This window comes from Oncorhynchus kisutch, linkage group LG30 (assembly GCF_002021735.2).
Source record: "Oncorhynchus kisutch isolate 150728-3 linkage group LG30, Okis_V2, whole genome shotgun sequence".
Lineage (NCBI taxonomy): Eukaryota > Metazoa > Chordata > Actinopteri > Salmoniformes > Salmonidae > Oncorhynchus > Oncorhynchus kisutch.
The window spans coordinates 20,691,880-20,709,779 of record NC_034203.2 but is presented as its reverse complement, the minus strand read 5'-3'; the positions used below and the strand labels follow the sequence as shown (position 1 = coordinate 20,709,779).

The window sequence follows — 17,900 nt, the reverse complement described above, 5'->3', positions numbered from 1 at the left end:
GTTTTAAATACGTAAGTATCAAAAGTAGTCAGGCCCTCCTGACGAGAGAGCCCTTGGGGTTCTCTATGGTGCAATTGGTCAGCGCGTGACTAGGGGGTGTTCTAGTCTAGAATTTCTATGTTGGTGCGAGTATGGTTCCCAATTGGAGGCAGCTGATGATCGTTGCCTCTAATTTGTGGGAAATTGTTTGTTTTGGTTTAGTGCTACGTGCGCAGTGAATTTCACGTTAGTTTATTCTTTGTTGTTTTTTGAAGGTTCACTTTAATAAATATGTGGAACTCTACACACGCTGCGCCTTGGTCCGCTCATTATGTATACGACGAACGTAATAAAAGTAAATGTACAAGTATAAATCATTTCAAATTCCTTATATTAGGCAAAGCAGACAGCCACATTTACTAGGTTTTATTTATTTACTGATAGCCAGGGGCACGCTCCAACTCTCAGACATAATTTACAAATGAAGCATGTATTTAGTGAGTCCGCCAGTTTAGAGGCAGTAGGGATGACCAGGGATGTTCTCTTGATGAGTGTGAATTAGACCATTTTCTCTCCTGTTAAGCACTCAAAACGTAACGGGTACTTTTGGGTGTCAGGGAAAATGTATAGATTAAAAAGTACATAATTTTCTTTAGGAATGTAGTGAAGTAAAAGTTAAGTATAATCGGATTTCCTGATTTATCAAAAACTCAGCCTTATCTTAACCATTCCCTTAGCTTTTTTCAAACTATGTGAAGAGACGTACCATGGGCCTACTACACACTTGAATTTGGAGTTATTTTCCAAAATGTCCAAGACGGAGGAAAATATATCCTGGTGGACCTTATGGGTTTGATCAGCATGAGGAAAGACATCTACATTCAAAGTTTAAACTCTCTGGGTCAACAAGGTGGTGGATATGAGGATTTAAGTGAGACTATGTGTAACAGAGCCACCTATAGGTCAATCGGTGCCAGTCCTTTTGACCAAATTACTCATGGCTTCTAGTTTCTGTGTGCCAAATTACCAATCTATTCTTGAGTTATTTGACCATGTCAAGAAGATTAAAAAATATATAATATAAGAATAACAATAGATTTCACAGCTTCGCTGTCAATTGTTTTTTTCTATCAAGAAGAGAGAGAATTGTCTAAGCTAAGCAGAGAGGTGGGTGGTTTGTATGTAAACAGACTGAGCCTTTAGCCTGAGGGCTATCACCCTATGCGCTGCTCGATCCCCTGGCGGGATCACAGGTGGAAACATCAAGGGGAAACCACCTGATATCACAGATTACTGCTTGGCTCAAGCGTGGCAGATAAATAGATGTCCAAGCTGCATTGTAAAATCAAATCAAATTTGATTAGTCACGTGCCGAATACAACAGTGAAATGCTTACTTACGAGCCCCTATCCAACAATGCAGTTTAAAAAAATATGGATAAGAATAATAAATACAAGTTACGAGTAATTCAAAAGCAGCAGTAAAATAACAATAGCGAGACTATATACAGGGGTTACCGGTACAGAGTCAATGTGCAGGGGCGCCGGTTAGTTGAGGTAATATGCACACATAGGTAGAGTTATTAAAGTGACTATGCATGAAGGATAACAAAAGAGAGTAGCAGCGGTGTAAAAGAGGGGGGCAATGCAACTAGTCTGGGTAGCCATTTGATTAGATGTTCTTGAGTCAATATTAATAACAATAACGAGGCTATATACAGGGGGTACCGATACTGAGTCAATGTACGGGGGTACAGGTTGTTCGGGTTAATTTGTACATATTAGGTAGGGTTAAATGGACTATGCATATATAATAAACAGTGAATAGCAACAGTGTAAAAACAAAGGCGGGAGGGGAGGTGTCAATGTAAATAGTTGAGGTGGCAATTTGATTAATAGTTCAGCAGTCTTATGGCTTGGGAGTAGAAGCTTTTAAGGAGCCTTTTGGACCTAGACTTGGCGCTCCGGTACCGCTTGCCGTGCGGTAGCAGAGAGAACAGTCTATGACTTGAGTGACTGGAGTCTTTGACAATTTTTTGGGCCTTCCTCTGACACCGCCTATTATTTAGGTCTTGGATGGCAGGAAGCTTGGCCGCAGTGATGTACTGGGCCGTACGCACTACCCTCTGTAGCACCTTACGGTCGGATGCCGAGCAGTTGCCATACCAGGTGGTGATGCAACCGGTAAAGATGCTCTTGATGGTGCAGCTGTAGAACTTTTTGAGGAACTGGGGACCCATACCAAATCTTTTCATTCTCCTGAGGGAGAAAAGGCGTTGTCATGCCCTGTTCACGACTGTCTTGGTGTGTTTGGACACCAAGGAACTTGAAACTCTCAACCCGCTCCACTACAGCCCCATCGATGTGAATGGGGGCGTGTTCGGCCCTCCTTTTTCTGTAGTCCACGATCAGCTCATTTGTCTTGCTCACGTTGAGGGAGAGGTTGTTGTCCTGGCACACTGCCAGGTCTCTGACCTCTTCCCTATTGGCTGTCTCATCATTATCAGTGATCAGGCCTACCACTATTGTGTCGTCAGCAAACTTAATGATGGTGTTGGAGTCGTGCTTGGCCATGCGGTCGTGGGTGAACAGGGAGTACAGGAAGGGACTAAGCACGCACCCCTGAGGGGCCCCAGTGTTGAGGATCAGCTTGGCAGATGTGTTGTTGCCTATCCTTACCACCTGGGTGTGGCCCGTCAAAGTGTAGGATCCATTTGCAGAGGGGGGTGTTTAGTCCCAGGGTCCTTAGCTTAGTGATGAACTTTGTGGGCACTATGGTGTTGAACACTGAGCTGTAGTCAATGAACAGCATTCTCACATAGGTGTTCCTTTTGTCCAGGTGGGAAAGGGCAGCGTGGAGTGCGAGTGAGATTTCGTCATCTGTGGATCTGTAGGAGAGGTATGTGAATTGGAGTGGATCTAGGATTTCCGGGATGATTGTGTTGATGTGAGCCAAGACCAGCCTTTCAAAGCACTTCATGGCTACCGATGTATGTGCTATGGGGTGGTTTATGCAGGTTACCTTCGGTTTCTTGGGCACACGTCTGCTTGTAGGTATTACAGACTCGGTCAGGGAGAGGTTGAAAATGTCAGCGAAGACGCTTGCCATTTGATCCGCGCATGCTCTGAGTACACATCCTGGTAATCTGTCTGGCCCCGCGGCCTTGTGAATGTTGACGTGTTTAAAGGTCTTGCTCACATCGGCTATGGAGAGCATGATTACACTGTCGTCCGGAACAGCTGGTGCTCTCATGCATGCTTCAGTGTTGCTTGCCTCGAAGCGAGCATAAAAGGCATTTAGCCCATCTGGTAGGCTCACGTCACTGGGCAGTCTATATATTTTTTTTTTTACTCTGGTTGTTTCTCTGCATTAAAGTTCCAGGCCACTAGGAGTGGAGCTTCTGGAATAGCATTTTCTTGTTTGCTTATGGACTTATACAGGTCGTGCAGTCTTAGTGCCAGGAGGGCAGTGGAAGGAGTGTAGTGGGATGGAACACCACTATCAACGTCAGAACCAACTCTCTCTCACCCAGTCTGGACTCACTCATTGGTTGTCTCGCAGACTTGCACACAAAAACAATACAGCGATGCTGTCTATTTGATGAGGAAGCTATAAATGTTGTACCAAACATTCTGCTATTTCTGTAACTCCCTAGTAGTTTACAGCCAATATGACAGACTTCTAAGGCAAACTTCAAATATTGTAACATATTGACTGACCTGTAGTTGTAAGTTCAGAAAATAAATTGACTTGGCGAAGATCCTCTGTATTTCAATAGGAATGCCAAATGCTGTCTCAAAGAACAATTTTGTACATCCAACAGTACAGTTGTAATTCTTGTCAAATATTCACCAGAGCAAGACTGACCTCATGGAGGAGTAGGCTAGTTGCTTAAAGCTTTAGAAGTCTTATCATCTCTACATTAAGAATAGGCCACTCTAGACGGCTGCAACACCACACTCTTAACCAGCATGAGGTCAAACAAAGACAGATTAACCTTTAGAAAGCCCACACAAGTTTAGCACTTCTCTCACTAACATTAAAGGCAAGGCAACATAATTTGGAATAAAAAATAATGCAGGCTTTTTTTTACAATAACATGTCTAAGCTAAAAAGAACACAGTAGCCTATATGTGAAGTCGAACCAGGCTTTAGCACTAGAGAACGTCAACACGGGATCAAGATGATGGTTTAGAAGCCAGTGTCTAATGAATAGTTAATTCCATACCCTTGGACACTAAATGGATGCTGATAACTCTTTTAGGCTTTCAGATTTAACCAACACACCAGTAAAGTCCTACAAATGTGCTGGCAACAAATGTCTACATCATGTGTATGTTTAAAATTGAATAGCGTGTTGGCTCTTGATGTGGCTCCTAGTTAATCTTTCAGTGAATAATTCATGATAAAAAAGCTAGTTAGTCTCTCGACCAAAACCATCTCCACTGTGACAGATATATTAAGAATAAATGTCGTAAACAACAATGATACTGGCCAGTACAAGTTATTTACCACCTTATTGGCATCGGCCAGCTATTGCTGCAGCGATGATGAGTAATATGTTCAATCCCTGTTATTTTGTTTGTGGTGTCACCTCCGCTCTGCACAGATTACTGTTATCACTCAAAGCTGTCAATTAGGAGTCTTACACTTACGCAGTAATGTTACAATGGATGTGTTTAAACTCCAAACAACCCTAATAACAGTGAGAGCGAACAGTACCCCCATAATCAATGGCAGTTCATGTGCCTTATTGGGTGAGTCATCATCTGTAGAGTTTGAGATTTGACATAAACCAAGGATTTGTGGCTGACCTACTATTAAAGTGCCTTCAGAAAGTATTCATACCCCTTGACTTATTCCACATTTTGTTGTGTTAAAGTCTAAATTCAAAATGCATTAAAAAAATTCAAAAATCTCTCACCCATCCACACACACAATACCCCATAATGACAGTGAAAACGTTGGTTTTTATATTTTGGGAAATGTATTGAAAATTAAATATCCAATTTACATAAGTATATACACCCCTGAGTCAATACTTTGTATAAACACCTTTGGCTGCAATTACAGCTGAGTCTTTTGGGGTAAGTCTCTAATAGTTTTACACACCTGGATTGTACAACATTTGCCCATTATCTTCAAACAATTCTTCAAGCTCTGTCAATTTGATTGTTGATCATTGCTAGACAGCCATTTTCATCTCTTGCCATAGATTTCCAAGACGATTTAAGTCAAAACCGTAACTAGGCCACTCAATGTCGTCTTGGTAAGCAACTCCAGTGTAGATTTGGCCTTGTGTTTTAGATTACTGTCCTGCTGAAAGGTGAATGTCTCCCAGTGTGTCACGCCCTGACCATAGAGAGCCCTTGTTTCTCTTTGGTGTAGTAGGTCAGGGTGTGACTAGGGGGTATTCTTGTTTATAATTTCTATGTTGTGTTCTAGTTTATATTTTCTATGTTGGTGTTTTGTATGATTCCCAATTAGAGGCAGCTGGTAATCGTTGTCTCTAATTGGGGATCATATTTAAGTAGCTATTGTCGCGATGTTCGTAATAATGATGGTCGAACCAAGGCGCAGCGTACTTTGAGTTCCACATATTTTAATGAAAGTGAAACTTAAGCTAATACAAAACAAAATAAAGAATAGACGAACCGTGATGACAATGTAGTGTGAACAGGCAACTAAACATAAACAATATCCCATAACCCACAGGTGGAAAAAATACAACTTAAGTATGATCCCCAATTAGAAACAACGATTACCAGCTGCCTCTAATTGGGAATCATACACAAACACCAACATAGAAAAATAAACCTAGAACCCCACATAGAAATAATAAACTAGACTAAACACCCCTAGTCACGCCCTGACCTACTCTAACATAGAAAATACAGGCTTTCTATGGTCAGGACGCGATAGCTATTTTTCCCACCTGTGTTTGTGGGATATTGTTTTGTGTTTGTGCATGTGCACCACGTAGTCACGTTTAGTTGTTTGTTTATTGATATATTTTGTTTTGTTTAAGTTTCTCTTTGTATTAAATATGTGGAACTCAACATCCGCTGAAGCCTTGGTCCCATTCTTACGACAGCCGTGACACAGTGTCTGTTGGAAAACAGATTGAACCAGGTTTTCCTCTAGGATTTTTGCTGTGCTTATAGCTATATTTTGTATCTTTTTATGCTAAAAAACTCCCTAGTCTTTGACAGTGACAAGCATACCCATAACATGTTGCATCCACCACCATGCTTCAAAATATGAAGAGTGGTACTCAGTGATGTGTTGAGTTGGATTTGCCCCAAACATAAAGCTTTGTATTCAGGATTAGAAGTACATTTTTTAGCAAATTTTCTTTGCAGTATTACTTAAGTGCATTGTTCCAAACAGGATGGATGTTTTGGACTACTTTTATTTTGTACAGGATTCATTCTTTGTCATTTAAGTTAGTAGTGTGGCGTAACTACAATGATCCATCCCCAGTTTTCTCATACACAACCATTAAACTCACCATTGGCCTCTTGGTAAAAATCCCTGAGCAGTTTCCTTCCTCTCCGGCAACAGAGTTAGGAAGGACGCTTTTATCTTTGTATTGACTGGGTGCATTGATACACCATCCAAAACCTAATTAACAACTTCACCATGCTTCACCACCAAGGGATATTCAGCATTTTTGTATATATACATATATGTTTATATACTATAGCTACCAATTGGCCCTTCTTTGCAAGGCATTGAAAAACCTTCCCGTTCTTTGTGCTTGAATCTCTTGTTTGAAATTCACTACTCCATTGAGGGACCTTACTGATAATTGTATCATGTTAATCACTATTACTGAACACGGAATCAGTCCTTATTATGTGATTTGTTAAGCACATTTTTACTCCTGAACTTATTCAGGCTTGCCATAACAAAGTGGTTGAATATTTATCGACTCAAGACATTTCAGCTTGACATTTTTTATACATTTCTAAAATGTTCTTCAAGCAAAATTCCAATTTGACATTATGGGGTATAGATGTGGTAGAGGTCAATGGAACTCGACCAAAACAATGGAAATGCCATGGAAACTCGTGAGGGAAAGATGCCGTGGGGGAAAGATCCCAAATCTCCAAATTGCCCCCAGCAAAATACCCTACATTTAGGCTATTGTTTATGTGTGTATTTCACACTATGCTGAGGTGAAAATCGGAGTATAATGCTTGTATAGATGTCAACCCCAATACATGTTCATATCATCGTCACCAATCAACTCCACTACAGTTAAAAACAACTTTGACTACCACCACTGATTTCTTTATGCTAATATAGCTATGCTACCAGCTTACACGGATGGGAGTTAGAATTTAGAAGTAATTTCTTCTAAACCTGAAAAGGGACTACTTTTAAATCAAAAACAGCCAAATACATGTATATCCAAATCAGACTTTAGTAACAACATTGTGGGCCTCTTATAATACATAAATCATGATGGATTTGACTAATATCCACTTTGTTAGATCAGTTTGTTGAATGTGCGCCAATCCGTCGTCCTTCTTCTAACCCCCACGGTCTGCGTTCCCCGTTGACCTCTTTACCACATCTATTGCATGTAGATCAGTGACACATTTTTTATTTCATCAATTTTAAATTCAGGCTGTAACAACAACATTTGGAAAAAGTAAAGGGGTGTGAATACTTTCTGAAGGCCCTGTAGATTACAAAGTACTCAGTGAATTGTTTACATAATGTTAAAGAGCAAAAGCAAATTCAGAGCAGCAGTGAGAGATGGTTAAGTAGTAGGTTAGATATTTAGAGTATAGCCCTTAAGCAATAGTACTCCACTGTTAAATTGTTTTTGTCAACACAGCTGGGGGAATGCCGATGTGAAATAAAAATATAAACTCCAGATGTGAATAACTTTGTTATTTCTGTCTTTATATTATTATTTTTCATGTTACTATTTCATTATTACTCAATAATGAGCAGTTGTCAGACAGAGAAATGTGTTAACAGCCTCCCTGCTGTGATGAAGGAGATGTCCAAAAATGTGGCGTTTTAAAAGGGAAAACGTTGGGTAGGATTCTAGCCTCTCCCTGCTCTGCTCTGCTCCAAGGCCCCGGGCCCTAGTGCATCCCACCACCCAGCCCTCATGGCCTCATCAAATATGCATTAGACATGGTACACTTGATAACATTGGGCAAAAGTGTAGCATTTGAGCATTTCCAGCACTAATGTAGTAAGCATTGGCTTCTCTTTAGCTTGACACCTCAAAAACATACAAACAATGCAGTGCTATATCATTTACATCGTCATGACAAAGTATACTGAACAGAAATATCAATCCAACATGTAAAGTGTTGGTCTCATTTTCTATGAGCTGAAATAAAAGAAGCTGATTAAACAGCATGATCATTACACAGGTGCACCTTGTGCTGGGGACAATAAAATGCCACTCAGGGCCTCCCGGGTGGCGCAGTGGTTAAGGGCGCTGTACTGCAGCACCAGCTGTGCCATCAGAGACTCTGGGCTCTGTCGTAACCGGACGCGACTGGGAGGTCCGTGGGGCGACGCACAATTGGCCTAGCGTTGTCCGGGTTAGGCAGGGCTTGGCCGGTAGGGATGTCCTTGTCTCATCGCGCACAAGCGACTCCTGTGGCGGGCCGGGCGCAGTGCGCACTAACCAAGGTTGCCAGGGGCATGGTGTTTCCTCCGACACATTGGTGCGGCTGGCTTCCCGGTTGGATGCGCGCTGTGTTAAGAAGCAGTGTGGCTTGGTTGGGTTGTGTATCGGAGGACGCATGACTTTCAACCTTTGTCTCTCGGGAGTTGTTGCGATGAGACAAGATAGTAGCTACTAAAACAATTGGATACCATGAAATTGGGGAGAAAAAGGTTTTTTTTTTTAAAAAGGCCACTCTATAATGTGCAGTTTTGTCACACTATGCCACAGATGTCTCAAGTTTTGAGGGAGCATGCAATTGGCATGCTGACTGCAGCAATGTCCAGCAGAGCTGTTGTCAGAGAATTGAATGTTAATTTCACGACTATATTGGCTGTATGTCTGGCTCCCCAGTTGGTGGACCTGGCCCCCAAGAGGGTCAGTCATGTGAAATCCATAGATTAAGGCCTACTGAATTTATTTCAATTGACTGATTTCCTTCTATGAACTGTAAATCTTAGAAATTGTTGCATGCTGTGTTTATATTTTGTTCAATATATATATATATATTTCGCTTAGATGTGCTAAATCCAAACAGTGTACCAAATTATTCAACAGTTTCTCCAAGTATCATCTCGCAACGCGCCCTGTGTGTCTGTGGGAAAGGGCAGCTGTTGCCATAGCAACATACTCTGCACTCGCTCTGGGCAGAGGACGGACTATAATTTGCTAACTCGCTACCTAGCTAGCCAGGCAGCCTAGAGAGAGCATTGCATTGTGGGTTTTGTAGTCGACTTGAGCTGCAGCAGACTTCCACAACAATTTTCACATTGCTACCAACCTTGTTATAACGGCAAAATGAAACATTTGTTCACAAAAAATATTGTTTTCACATATTACTGTGATACGAATTTGTGATTTGGTGTGTATTATCACTTTAAAACCACTCTCAGAGGGTGTGTCAGTGGGAGTTGAATGGCTCACATACATAATCCATGTCTCAATTGTCTCAAGGATGAAAAAATATTCTTTAACCTGTCTCCTCCCCTTCATCATCTACACTGATTGAAGAGGATTTAACAAGTGACATCAATAGCAATCATAGCTTTCACCTGGATTCACCTGGTCAGTCTGTCATGGAAAGAGCAGGTGTTCCTAATGTTGTGTATACTCAGTGTAAGCACCCACCTAATTATTTGACTAGAAAAAAAAAATAACTAACTTGTGCCATATGCCAGTTTCCAACAAACAAGTCCTCGGGTGCATTTATACGGAGACTTGATTACACACAGGTGGATTGTATTTATCATCATTAGTCATTTAGGTCAACATTGGATCATTCAGAGATCCTCACTGAACTTCTGGAGAGAGTTTGCTGCACTGAAAGTAAAGGGGCTGAATAATTTTGCACGCCCAATTTTTCAGTTTTTGATTTGTTAAAAAAGTTTGAAATATGCAATAAATGTCGTTCCACTTCATGATTGTGTCCCACTTGTTGTTGATTCTTCACAAAAAAATACAGTTTTATATCTTTATGTTTGAAGCCTGAAATGTGGCAAAAGGTCGCAAAGTTCAAGGGGGCCGAATACTTTCGCAAGGCACTGTATGTAATGTATTGTATTAATTAACTTCATAATGCAGTATAATTGAACAAATAAATCACATGTACACCCGCTCAGAAAGGCTAGCTGTACTTACAGCACTTTCCACACAATGATTTTCACAATTGCCTATATCATTCAAAATGTGTTGGCAGGAGTAATGCCTAAACATAGCCCTGGTCATCCTGTAAACAGGTCATGACATGCTGTGTAGAAAACACACTGATGAGTTGCTCCCTTGATAACACAGCCACTGCTGCCTGTCACCCCTGTATGTACACGCTGTTTTGGTAACACATCAAAACACACTCGCTGCAGAGCAGATCTGGGTCACCCAAAATAGTGTGACAACAGAACACTGAGCTTGGTGACATGTCCATTGTCAAAATGAGCAGATGCAATAGAAATGTTCATTGTCCACATGCTTCTGCTTACTTGCTTATTCTAAGATACTATGTTAGATTTAGGCCTATTTATAGATTTATGTTGAAAATGTATCACACCATTATGCAGATAATTGCCACCTGATAAGGGTGTAAATGGAATAGAATAAATTAGAAGCTGTCGGCCTACAAAATGTACACCATGTTGAAAATGCAAAGGAGGCATGGCGATATTCTAATGCAGCGTTTACCAAACTAGGGGTCGCCTGATTTGAAAATGGGGTCACGAGAGAACTCAAATAAAATAGATACAATTGCGCTTGGTTCATAGAACCGGGGTTATGTCAGTAACCTCCGGTAACCGCTAGATGCGTTTGTAACAGTTTCCCTACAAATGTGTCTCTATCTTTTGAACCGTTTAAAGTACAAAATAATATGACACCATCACTGAAAGACTCACAGAAACATGCATGTCCCTCTACAATACCCACAAGCCTCATCAGAACAGAGTGGACAAGACCAGGCATTAAATCGGACTGGGGGGAAAATAACATAATCAATGACGACGTTCTTTTCTACACAGAAGATCATACAAAATTATTGAACTTCCCAATACCTTTCTGATGCATACTCACTTCAAGAGATACTTCCTACAGATTGAAATACTGATTGTAATAGACCGTTGTAATAGACCGTCTTAGGCCCAATTAAATAAGTAAACATTGGCCGTTGATTACATCACTTTTTTCAAATGGTGGGGTCACGATTTTTTTGTATTGTATCACAGTGGGGTTGTGGGCCAAAAATGTTAGGAAACCCCTGTTGTAATGAATAACACACTGCACCTTGTCTGTTATATCAATGTAATCGCATTCCTCAATTTGAACTGTGATATGCCATCAGCACATTTCTTAAGACCTGTTTTTGCTTGGTCATTATGGAGTATTGTGTGTAGATTGATGAGGAAAAAAATCTATTTAATCCATTTTAGAATAAGGCTGCAACTTACATTTCAAATGCAGTGTATATGCATTATACACATACACACTATACATCAGCATTCAGCATACATACAGGCATACAAAAACAAACATTATTAAAAGCAATGCCTTGCAAGGAGACATCACATTAACAAAACAATTTCAAGGATATATAATCAAACTAATGCTCCAATTAGCATAGGTTTTTGTCAAATGTAACATTACACAGTTTGCTCAAGACGTCTTTCAGTCCCAGGGAGTCCTACAAGGAGTCAAAGGTGTTTCTTGTCAAATGACTACGAGACTAAAGACCAGATAAACAGTGACAGTGCGGGGTGTGAAGGGCAAGCTGTGGGTCACTGCCCTCTTGTCTGGAATCTCATCTTGCTCATGCCAACCACTCTGGGGAGGGAACATCCCTCACCTTCTGACTGGCACAAACACTCCTCTCTGCCGCTCCCCTGGGGGAAAGTTAGGCCTGCTTTATACAGTATAGGAGCTGTAAACAAACAGCTCGCTCATTAGCCAGAATTAGGTGACCACCTATGGCGGCAGATTGACGAAGGGGGCATTTTCTGAGCTAAACTGACCAAGACGCACCTCCAACAACAACACATAAAACATCACATAATTCTTCCCAAAAACAATTACAATTTCTCTCAACCAGTGGCATATGGGATGATTTTTAGGTGAGCGCTGATGACGGCCCTTTGATAAGCAGTGGCCACTTTGTCAAAAACAAGGGCGCAAAATATTCCCAGTGCGCTTCTTCAGGGTGCTGTTGGAGAGATGTATCTCTGCAGTGCTCCAACAACATTCCGTCCAAAAATATATCTAACACAAATCATGTAGCAGATGTAGGATATGGTAGAAAGCGTATGTGGCCTTTTCTGTAGCCTAAAGGCTGGAGATAAAATGTATGACAATGTAATGAGACAGACACGTTTTACATCATGCAGGTTTCTCCGATCAAATAGCCTAACTTAAATGGCGCCCAATCAAAAAAAATGCGCTGTCATGTTAACAAACAATGCCTAAAATAGGACAGGTCAAGTTCAAATGGAATTTTTTTTATTTTTTTATTTTACCTTTATTTAACCAGGTAGGCAAGTTGAGAACAAGTTCTCATTTACAATTGCGACCTGGCCAAGATAAAGCAAAGCAGTTCGACAGATACAACGACACAGAGTTACACATGGAGTAAAACAAACATACAGTCAATAATACAGTATAAACAAGTCTATATACAATGTGAGCAAATGAGGTGAGAAGGGAGGTAAAGGCAAAAAAGGCCACGGTGGCAAAGTAAATACAATATAGCAAGTAAAACACTGGAATGGTAGTTTTGCAATGGAAGAATGTGCAAAGTAGAAATAAAAATAATGGGGTGCAAAGGAGCAAAATAAATTAATTAATTAAATACAGTTGGAAAAGAGGTAGTTGTTTGGGCTAAATTATAGGTGGGCTATGTACAGGTGCAGTAATCTGTGAGCTGCTCTGACAGTTGGTGCTTAAAGCTAGTGAGGGAGATAAGTGTTTCCAGTTTCAGAGATTTTTGTAGTTCGTTCCAGTCATTGGCAGCAGAGAACTGGAAGGAGTTTTGGGGGTGACTAGAGAGATATACCTGCTGGAGCGTGTGCTACAGGTGGGAGATGCTATGGTGACCAGCGAGCTGAGATAAGGGGGGACTTTACCTAGCAGGGTCTTGTAGATGACATGGAGCCAGTGGGTTTGGCGACGAGTATGAAGCGAGGGCCAGCCAACGAGAGCGTACAGGTCGCAATGGTGGGTAGTATATGGGGCTTTGGTGACAAAACAGATTGCACTGTGATAGACTGCATCCAATTTGTTGAGTAGGGTATTGGAGGCTATTTTGTAAATGACATCGCCAAAGTCGAGGATTGGTAGGATGGTCAGTTTTACAAGGGTATGTTTGGCAGCATGAGTGAAGTATACTTTGTTGCGAAATAGGAAGCCAATTCTAGATTTAACTTTGGATTGGAGATGTTTGATATGGGTCTGGAAGGAGAGTTTACAGTCTAACCAGACACCTAAGTATTTGTAGTTGTCCACGTATTCTAAGTCAGAGCCGTCCAGAGTAGTGATGTTGGACAGGCGGGTAGGTGCAGGTAGCGATCGGTTGAAGAGCATGCATTTAGTTTTACTTGTATTTAAGAGCAATTGGAGGCCACAGAAGGAGAGTTGTATGGCATTGAAGCTTGCCTGGAGGGTTGTTAACACAGTGTCCAAAGAAGGGCCGGAAGTATACAGAATGGTGTCGTCTGCGTAGAGGTGGATCAGAGACTCACCAGCAGCAAGAGCGACCTCATTGATGTATACAGAGAAGAGAGTCGGTCCAAGAATTGAACCCTGTGGCACCCCCATAGAGACTGCCAGAGGTCCGGACAGCAGACCCTCCGATTTGGCACACTGAACTCTATCAGAGAAGTAGTTGGTGAACCAGGCGAGGCAATCATTTGAGAAACCAAGGCTGTCGAGTCTGCCGATGAGGATGTGGTGATTGACAGAGTCGAAAGCCTTGGCCAGATCAATGAATACGGCTGCACAGTAATGTTTCTTATCGATGGCGGTTAAGATATCGTTTAGGACCTTGAGCGTGGCTGAGGTGCACCCATGACCAGCGCTGAAACCAGATTGCATAGCAGAGAAGGTATGGTGAGATTCGAAATGGTCGGTAATCTGTTTGTTGACTTGGCTTTCGAAGGTAGGATAGATAGGTCTGTAGCAGTTTGGGTCAAGAGTGTCCCCCCCTTTGAAGAGGGGGATGACCGCAGCTGCTTTCCAATCTTTGGGAATCTCAGACGACACGAAAGAGAGGTTGAACAGGCTAGTAATAGGGGTGGCAACAATTTCGGCAGATAATTTTAGAAAGAAAGGGCCCAGATTGTCTAGCCCGGCTGATTTGTAGGGGTCCAGATTTTGCAGCTCTTTCAGAACATCAGCTGAATGGATTTGGGAGAAGGAGAAATGGGGAAGGCTTGGGCGAGTTGCTGTTGGGGGTGCAGTGCTGTTGACCGGGGTAGGAGTAGCCAGGTGGAAAGCATGGCCAGCCGTAGAAAAATGCTTATTGAAATTCTCAATTATGGTGGATTTATCAGTGGTGACAGTGTTTCCTATCTTCAGTGCAGTGGGCAGCTGGGAGGAGGTGTTCTTATTCTCCATGGACTTTACAGTGTCCCAGAACCTTTTTGAGTTAGTGTTGCAGGAAGCAAATTTCTGCTTGAAAAAGCTAGCCTTGGCTTTTCTAACTGCCTGTGTATAATGGTTTCTAGCTTCCCTGAACAGCTGCATATCACGGGGGCTGTTCGATGCTAATGCAGAACGCCATAGGATGTTTTTGTGTTGGTTAAGGGCAGTCAGGTCTGGGGAGAACCAAGGGCTATATCTGTTGCTGGTTCTACATTTCTTGAATGGGGCATGTTTATTTAAGATGGTTAGGAAGGAAATATCCAGGCATCCTCTACTGACGGGATGAGATCAATATCCTTCCAGGATACCCCGGCCAGGTCGATTAGAAAGGCCTGCTCGCTGAAGTGTTTCAGGGAGCGTTTTACAGTGATGAGTGGAGGTCGTTTGACCGCTGACCCATTACGGATGCAGGCAATGAGGCAGTGATCGCTGAGATCTTGGTTGAAGACAGCAGAGGTGTATTTAGAGGGGAAGTTGGTTAGGATGATATCTATGAGGGTGTCCGTGTTTAAGGCTTTGGGGAGGTACCTGGTAGGTTCATTGATAATTTGTGTGAGATTGAGGGCATCAAGTTTAGATTGTAGGATGGCTGGGGTGTTAAGCATGTTCCAGTTTAGGTTGCCTAGCAGCACGAGCTCTGAAGATAGATGGGGGGCAATCAGTTCACATATGGTGTCCAGAGCACAGCTGGGGGCAGAGGGTGGTCTATAGCAGGCGGCAACGGTGAGAGACTTGTTTTTAGAGAGGTGGATTTTTAAAAGTAGAAGTTCAAATTGTTTGGGTACAGACCTGGATAGTAGGACAGAACTCTGCAGGCTATCTTTGCAGTAGATTGCAACACCGCCCCCTTTGGCAGTTCTATCTTGTCTGAAAATGTTGTAGTTTGGAATAAAAATGTCAGAATTTTTGGTGGTCTTCCTAAGCCAGGATTCAGACACAGCTTGAACATCCGGGTTGGCAGAGTGTGCTAAAGCAGTGAATAGAACAAACTTAGGGAGGAGGCTTCTAATGTTAACATGCATGAAACCAAGGCTATTACGGTTACAGAAGTCGTCAAAAGAGAGCGCCTGGGGAATAGGAGTGGAGCTAGGCACTGCAGGGCCTGGATTCACCTCTACATCGCCAGAGGAACATAGGAGGAGTAGAATAAGGGTGCGGCTAAAAGCAATAAGAATTGGTTGTCTAGAACGTCTGGAACAGAGAGTAAAAGGAGGTTTCTGGGGGCGATAAAATAGCATCAAGGTATAATGTACAGACAAAGGTATGGTAGGATGTGAATACAGTGGAGGTAAACCTAGGTATTGAGTGATGAAGAGAGAGATATTGTCTCTAGAAACATCATTGAAACCAGGAGATGTCATTGCATGTGTGGGTGGTGGAACTAATAGGTTGGATAAGGTATAGAGAGCAGGACTAGAGGCTCTACAGTGAAATAAGCCAATAAACACTAACCAGAACAGCAATGGACAAGACATGTTGACATTAAGGAGAGGCATGCTTAGTCGAGTGATCAAAAGGGTCCAGTGAGTGGAGAGGTTGGTTGGGGGTCACGGCGATTTAGACAGCTAGCCAGGCCATCGGTAGCAAGCTAGCATAGGATGGAGGTCTGTTGTTAGCCACCTCTTGCGTTCCGTCAGTAGATTAGTGGGGTTCCGTGTGGTAGAGGGGATTAATCCAAATCACACAACAACAACAAAAATAAAAACAATAGATATAGTTATAGAGGCCCAAGAAGAAAACATAATAATAATAAAAATAAATAAATTGTCCGGTTGTCTATTCAGATAGCAGCCGGTAAGACAGCTAACGGTTAGCAGGCCGCAGATGGGCGTTCAGATAACGTTGCGACGGAGGAGCCAGCCGGATCTCCTTCGGGTAGATAACGTCAGCAGTCCAGTTGTGAAGGCCCGGTGGGGCTCCGCGTAGGCATTAAAACGGATCCGGATAGGTGACTGCAGCCCAGGAGTGATTGATGGAACTCAGGAGTGATTGACGGAGCTGGCTAGCTCTGGAATAATTGATGTTTGCTCCGGAATCGACGAAAGCCGATAGTCACACGGATAGCAGCTAGCTAGCTGTGAGATCCGGGTATGAATGTCCAGAGAGCAGTTGAAATCCAGGGACATGGAGAGAAAAATTGGTCCGGTATGTTCCGTTCCGAGCCGTCGATAGATTTTCGAGCTAAAGGATAGCTGATGACCACAAACCGTGGTTAGCTGAATAATAACGATTTGCCAGTAAAGAAGCTAACGAATACACTGATTCGGTGTGCGAGTTCATTAGAACGTGCGTTGAAGATGTCGTTCTCATAGCAACGATTAAAACATTCCCTAACCAGAAACCGTGGATTGATGGCAGCATTCGCGTGAAACTGAAAGCGCGAACCACTGCTTTTAATCAGGGCAAGGTGTCTGGTAACATGACCGAATACAAAAGGCTATCAAACAAGCTAAGCGTCAGTACAGAGACAAAGTAGAATCTCAATTCAACGGCTCAGACACAAGAGGCATGTGGCAGGGTCTACAGTCAATCACGGACTACAGGAAGAAATCCAGCCCAGTCACGGACCAGGATGTCTTGCTCCCAGGCAGACTAAATAACTTTTTTGCCCGCTTTGAGGACAATACAGTGCCACTGACACGGCCTGCAACGAAAACATGCGGTCTCTCCTTCACTGCAGCCGAGGTGAGTAAGACATTTAAACGTGTTAACCCTCGCAAGGCTGCAGGCCCAGACGGCATCCCCAGCCGTGCCCTCAGAGCATGTGCAGACCAGCTGGCCGGTGTGTTTACGGACATATTCAATCAATCCCTATACCAGTCTGCTGTTCCCACATGCTTCAAGAGGGCCACCATTGTTCCTGTTCCCAAGAAAGCTAAGGTAACTGAGCTAAACGACTACCGCCCCGTAGCACTCACTTCCGTCATCATGAAGTGCTTTGAGAGACTAGTCAAGGACCATATCACCTCCGCCCTACCTGACACCCTAGACCCACTACAATTTGCTTACCGCCCAAATAGGTCCACAGACGATGCAATCTCAACCACACTGCACACTGCCCTAACCCATCTGGACAAGAGGAATACCTATGTGAGAATGCTGTTCA

The 17,900-nt window shown here is 42.6% G+C and overlaps 1 protein-coding gene across 1 annotated transcript in view; it reads right to left on the bottom strand.

Moving 5' to 3' along the window:
- Positions 1–17,900, bottom strand: part of LOC109874554 (beta-1,4-galactosyltransferase 2) — a 151,664-nt gene that overhangs the window by 118,514 nt on the left and 15,250 nt on the right. The gene's annotated exons all lie outside the window — the stretch shown is intronic.